The sequence below is a fragment of the Tachysurus vachellii genome, chromosome 16 (assembly GCF_030014155.1).
Source record: "Tachysurus vachellii isolate PV-2020 chromosome 16, HZAU_Pvac_v1, whole genome shotgun sequence".
In the NCBI taxonomy this organism is placed as follows: Eukaryota; Metazoa; Chordata; class Actinopteri; order Siluriformes; family Bagridae; genus Tachysurus; species Tachysurus vachellii.
Window position 1 is genome coordinate 4263069 of NC_083475.1, and position 6793 is coordinate 4269861.

Below are 6793 nucleotides of genomic sequence, written 5' to 3' on the forward strand. Positions count from 1 at the left end.
AAGCTGGTCCCAGCATGCAAAACATACCTTATGCTGGACCAGCAATGCTGGTTTTTTAGCAGGGTATTTACACAAAAAATACCGGAATTAGTACAAGTGCAGGAAATGTTTTATATGCGATCACATTACTGCCATGCAAGAAAATGATCTGCCATCAGCATCTCGTTTTTATGTGAAAAACATCTCATTATTCAGTTTAGTGGACTTGAGTCACATGACTATGACTTGGAATCAATTTGAACAGGGCTTGGGTCACATAACTTGGAATCAATTTGAGGCACATGACTTGGACTTGTCCTTGGGTTGTATGACTTGGACTTGTACTCGGGTCACATGACTTGGAATCAATTTGGGTCACATGGCTTGAGTCACATGACTTGGACTTAACTTGGAATTCAGAAACTTATTTGTGACTTCAATCAGACTCGATCTTTTACTTGAGAAGGTGTGCAGAATAATTAAATTAAATCAAAAGTAGGGTTAGAAATATTCTCTAAAAAAAATATAATTGTCTCATGTTTACAGTGTTTACATACTGTAATGTTTACATGTTTACATACTTGGCTTAAAGCACAATTTGATTTTAATATCACCTGGCAGTGTAGAAGGTACTGGCAGTTAATATAAATTCCCAAATCCTAGTGTTGATACAGATGCAGCAAATTGTCTTCATGGAGAACTTAACGGTTACAGATTACAATATATAAAATGACTTCTGTTTGGGTGTAAACATTTTGTTCTGCAAAACACCGTCAGTCTTTGATTTTCATAAATTTGGCAGTTGAACAGTAATCACAGCCATCTATGTGGCTTTATAATAAATAAATAAAACTACTCATAATAAAAAAATAAAAAATAAAAATAATAAATAAATAAATAAATAAATAAATATGTGTGTCTAACCAATTTTTCATCTGTATGAATGTTGAAATTTTGGAATACATCCTTTCTTTATGTTGTTTTCTTGTCATAAGGAGATGCTAGATGCTTTAGGGATTTTTTTTCTTGAATGGGATTAATATGCTTCTGTAATGTCTAGTCAAATGACACCAGTTAACATGGTAAATACTGTAAGATATTGTGTTGTTATGTGGTTAACAGACAGCTCAGCTGGACCCAGTTGAGATCCAAAGGCAGCAAGAAGCAATGCAACGAGCTGCAGTAAGAAAGGGCACAAAGTTTCAGAGAAGAAATTCAGGCAACCTCGTGGAGAGAAAGCATGTGGATGTTCAGACTGGTAGCTATTTACTAATTATTGTAGAAACTTTTCTAATGGTGTTCAACTTGTATATGTTATATTTAGGCTAAATATAGCTTTCAGGCCCCAGGTGATCCAGCCGCAGGATCCGCATGCTCTTATCGCCATGGCCTGGGTTCGATTGGGTGCTTTCTTTATCACTGTATTCTTCAGTTCAATGGTGGACACAAACTTCTGATTCATTGTCTGCTTTCTCTGTGATTACTTCCACGAGCGACATCAATAATTTTTTGTATATTTTCAAGCAAAAACATAGCTTATACCAAGGTCTCATCATTAACTGTCAAACACTACCATTGCCCCTTTTCCACAAAGGCAGTTTGAGTGCTGGTTCGGAGCCTTATCAGTTCTTTCTTTTTCGACACCCAAAGCACCGGCTCTGAACCAGGAAAAGTGGTTCTTAAGTAACACCAAAACGTTGCTGGTCTAGACTTAAGAACCGCTTATGTCAGGGGCTGGGGGCAGTGTTACTGTTAGCGCATTTGATAATGTACCTTAAGTATGCCAATGTTTAATACATTTTTAATTTACCGCAATATAATCAGTTATCAGCAAACATGATAGAAGGTAGCTACATGCTAAGGCTAACGTTTTTCTGTGTTAATGATAAAATAATGTTATATACTTTCCGTTATTCTTGATTGCAACCAGTGTTTAAAATTACATGGAGCTGCATGTACACGTTGCATTCGCCGTGTTTACATGCCAATGTAGGTTCACAAAGCCATGAGCATTAACAGTAAAGCAACAACCGCCATTGTTGATGTTGTGTTTGTGTTTGCCGCTGCTGTGCTGACGTTGCTGGAAAAGATGAGACGTATACAGTGATGTAAGCGATGGCTCTCTAGCCCATGGAATGGCAAACCGGTTCTTAGAAGGCTCACCAGTGGAACCAACTTCAAACCAGCACTAGCTCTGAACCAGCACCCGGTTCTTTCTGGTGGAAAGGAGGCACATGAGCAGTCAAATAAGCTAATGGCTATAAAAAAAACATTAGTAAATTTAACAGCTTAATATAATGCTGGGGTGTGATTTCCATCAGTGTAACAAAATTAAAAAATACACAGTGTAGCTGTGCTTTACAACCATGTGCTAATAATAAACTGTTTATTTTACTATCTAGCTAAAGTGATTGTACTTTATTATTCTTCGCTAAAATATAATATGCTTATTACATGTTTGTAGGGTTATAAAAATTCAATTAGGAAATACATACTTCTGTTCAGACAGTGATTCTTACCATTTTTAATTCAGGCCTACATTTTATTTATACTGCTTGTAGTGTATATTTCAAGCCCCAGCACTGTTGGGCCCTTGAGCAAGGCACTTAACTCTTTGCTAGAGGGTCAGATGTATCATAACTGTCCCTGCGCTCTGTCCCCAACTTCCAAAAGCTAGGATTTGCAAAAATGTAACTGCAGCAGGCTAAGTCTGATTTGTGTCTTAGAATTATACTTGGAGGAGCTGAGTGATCATATTGAGGATGCCAGTGTGGAATGCCAGACAGATGCATTTCTGGACAAGCCAGCAACACCTCTCTTTATTCCTGCCAAATCTGGCAAAGAGGCAGCGACACAGATTGAAGATGGAGAGGTACAGATAACTTCTTCATTATTTGTCCACATACAAATTTTGTTGCTTAATAAAACAGTTTTAACAGGCCACTTTTAAACAGGTTTGTGTGTTGCCACATTACTCCCAAAAGAGAAATGGAATATTTCTTATATACCTAACTCGGCTGTACAGTTATATAAGAAATCTCCCTAGCAGGGTTTGATTATGGACAGAGGATAAAACAGCAGAACCTATTGTCATAATATTGTCATAAAAATGACAAAACAACCAGTGATTGTTCATTTTGCTGACATGAGTGACAGAAATCACTGTCTACTAGAATCAGGTGTGCCCAGCTGCATGACAACGTTGAGAAATGTTTAAAGTTTATGCAAATATTGAACAAATTGTTGCAGTGACTACCATTGGCAGTGAAGACAGTTGAGTGCATGTGATTCATGGCAAAGAACACAAACTGCTTCTCCTTCATCTACTATAATATGATGCCTAACTGAATTTTATATACAAACACCAGATCTTATTCCAGAACCTTTCATTTGATCAAGAAAAATGATTTGGAATGCTAGTTGCTCCACCCACTGATAAACATTTTTACTATAGCAACCAGTCAAAGAAACGACCACTGTAGACTTCATTAGACAGCGACTGTAGATTTGCAGCAATAAAATCACTGTATGTGTGAATGAAGCTTAATATTTAATTGTAGGCATTGAGCATCTAATAGAAATGAAGGGCAAAGTGTAGTGTAACTTACAGTCTTGGTGTTTTGAGATAAAAACTCTTATTAAGAAGGAAATTTATAATTCAATAGTTCAAATTTAGTGTAATCATAGATAAGGTTGTTCCTAACCGTGTGTCTATCACTGTGATGTCTGCAGAAGAGACAACTTTGTAATTTGCTGTTGCTCAGATAGATAGAATTCAATAGATTAGAAATTATTAATATAAATTAAGAAGTAAAGCAGAAGAAGGAAATCATTAAACAATTATACATTAGAACATCAGTCTGATTGTGAAGCATTTCAAGCTAGTCGTTTTGACAAAAGTGTTGGACTAATAAAGTTGGTGTCTTTCTCAGCTGTTTGACTTTGATCTGGAGGTTGAGCCAGTGTTGTAGAGTACCTGTGTTGGTAGGAAAGACCATGGAGCAAGCTTTGCTAGAAGTACTTGAGGAAGAAGAGCTGGGTGGGTTGAGGGCTCAACAGCTTGTGTTCCAGGAATTGCGTATTGCTGAATTGGTGGAGGGGGGCATGGTGGCTTAGTGGTTAGCACGTTCGCCTCACACCTCCAGGGTCGGGGTTCGATTCCCGCCTCCACCTTGTGTGTGTGGAGTTTGCATGTTCTCCCCGTGCCTCTGGGGTTTCCTCCGGGTACTCCGGTTTCCTCCCCCGGTCCAAAGACATGCATGGTAGGTTGATTGGCATCTCTGGAAAATTGTCCCTAGTGTGTGATTGCGTGAGTGAATGAGAGTGTGTGTGTGCCCTGCGATGGGTTGGCACTCCGTCCAGGGTGTATCCTGCCTTGATGCCCAATGATGCCTGAGATAGGCACAGGCGCCCCGTGACCCGAGGTAGTTTGGATAAGCGGTAGAAGATGAATGAATGAATGAATGAATTGGTGGAAGTTCAACGACTGGAGGAGCAGGAGAGGCGCCACAAAGAGGAGAAGGTACGATAAACAGCATCATGTCCAGCTGGAATTCTTATTTTGCCCATTTTCTATTTTTAGAAATGAGGGTCAATAGGGTCAATATTCAGTAGTTCTGGGTAGATAATAAATATGAATTAGAACTGACAATATTTAATTTATCTTCAGAGTATTTCAACACAAATGTGACATATCTTCCAAATGCAGGCCCAGAGGATTAAGCAGCAAAGAAAAAATTATCTTGCTGACCTGCTTCCCTCAGTCTATTCAAAATTGAATGACAATGGATATTTCTATGACCCAGTGCAGAGAGGTGTGTTTCTAATTTACTGTCATTAAAGTATTAAAGGCAGGGTCTCCGATTTTTGAAAGCCAATGTCGACATTTGAAATCACTAAAACAAACACGTCCCTAACCCAAATGGGTCCCACCCCTGTATTGATAGCTGTTCCAAGATGTACACTCGATCAACTACCAAACCATACCCTTTAATAATTTTTTCATTCTCACATATTTTTACTAACATAAATACAAAAAATTTGTTCCAATGCTGTGATCTCATGCCACATGCAGTTCTTTTCCACTTTGTATGCTTTAAAGCACTTTGTATGCTTTAATGTGATATAATCTTTTTTTTTATATCAGATATAGAAACTGGATACCGTCCCTGGCTGGTGGCAGAAGTCAACAACACTCTGGAAAAGCAACAAGTTACAAGAACAGTGCTTGACAGTAAGTATGCATTTACCATTCTACGGTAGCTTTCATATTCTATACAAATACTATTTTATTCTACTCTACATCAAATGTGAAGTTTCCTTTAGATGCTGGCTACGTTTAGTTTACTGGCTTTCTCTAAAATCTTTGCTCATAGTCCTGCAAAAAAAAATAATTCATAATTTTATAAAAAATTCAACTCAGTCTCTTCACATCATTTAGTGTGATAGCTAATTCCATTAGCAATCCTTTAGATTGCTAAATTTCATTGGACATGATTTGCAAAGTCAGACTGTATGTCTACATACTGCAAATCTCTTCATGTGGCATTGCATGTTAAAATAAAAAAAAAATAGCCTTGTTCAAAGAAAATGTTAGATAACCGGAATTTGTCCTTTGAACAAGGCTTTTTTTGTTGTTTGTTGCTCCTGCTTTTCCCAACTGCTTTTATTGATAGTTTCCAGACTTCAAAAGCTGTTAGCATTATGAAAAGCAACTGACTGTCCCTGAATGTGACAAACTCTCAAACTAACCAAAAAAGTTTATCCTAAAGCTTTAATCCTTCCTCATTGGCTGGTCACATCTAGCTCTAAGTACTACCTTGCTGCTTGCATTTTTCTCAGCATGTTTTCTGGGTTATTTCAAATTGCTTTTTTGGAAGATTTTGGACAACGCCATTAGTAGATTTATATAGAGTACGCACAACCATGTCATGTTTTGGGCAGAATATGGAACATCAGCACTAATAGTGTTAACGATGAAGCTGGCTGTTGACATGTATGTACCTGTACTGTTGAAGTTCTCATATCAATAAACTTACCTTAATATGTCCTGAGTGTTAGAGAGAATTTAACTTTGTAACCATGTGTTTTTCTCAAACCTGTCCTGTCCTTTCCTCTCTTAGTGCTCATTCAAGATGTAGGAGCCCTTCAGCATCAAACAAAGGAGGCAGAGAGTTTTTGACCTGTGCCTTCAGTTTATTTCACTTAGATGTAATAAACTTCATTATTGAAGTATTCGTTGTCTGAATTTCCTTTTTACATATTTTCTCTATGCATCATAACTATTGATTGACTTCATAGCATGACAATAACATCACAGTACCATGGCACTGTAAAACTACAAAGAGAACCAATAACAAAGACCAATAAACTCAGCCAACATTCACGATAAACAAACATTAAACACAATATAGACCTTAGCTACATTAAATAAATAAAAACCATTTCCCCATGCTTATCAACCTAAAAGCTCGAGAACAAAGATGGACTACTCTAACTCTCTTTCATTCAACTTATCCTGTACAGGTATTGCTCCCTCGAGTAGTAATAAATAGGGATGAGCGAGTACAGCATTATCTGTATCTGTATCCGTATCTGTTAACCATATGAATTATCTGTATCTGTATCCGTACTCGGAATGGGTGGGGCCTAACCAGGAAGTAGGCGGATCTTGCCTTGAAATGGGTGGGGCTCTAACAATTATTTTAAACAAATAATTAATTTGTAATATTTATAACACTAGCTTACTACCTTTATGTTTTTATGAATTACAGCAAAAACGTGTCAGACACTCAGTGTCTGGTTACTGGTTAGA

General features: G+C 37.5%; 1 pseudogene; it reads left to right on the forward strand.

The window, feature by feature from the left end:
- The window catches only part of LOC132859448 (radial spoke head protein 3 homolog B-like), an 8644-nt pseudogene extending 2484 nt beyond the window's left edge, over positions 1–6160 (forward strand).
- The last annotated feature ends 633 nt before the right edge of the window (positions 6161–6793 follow it).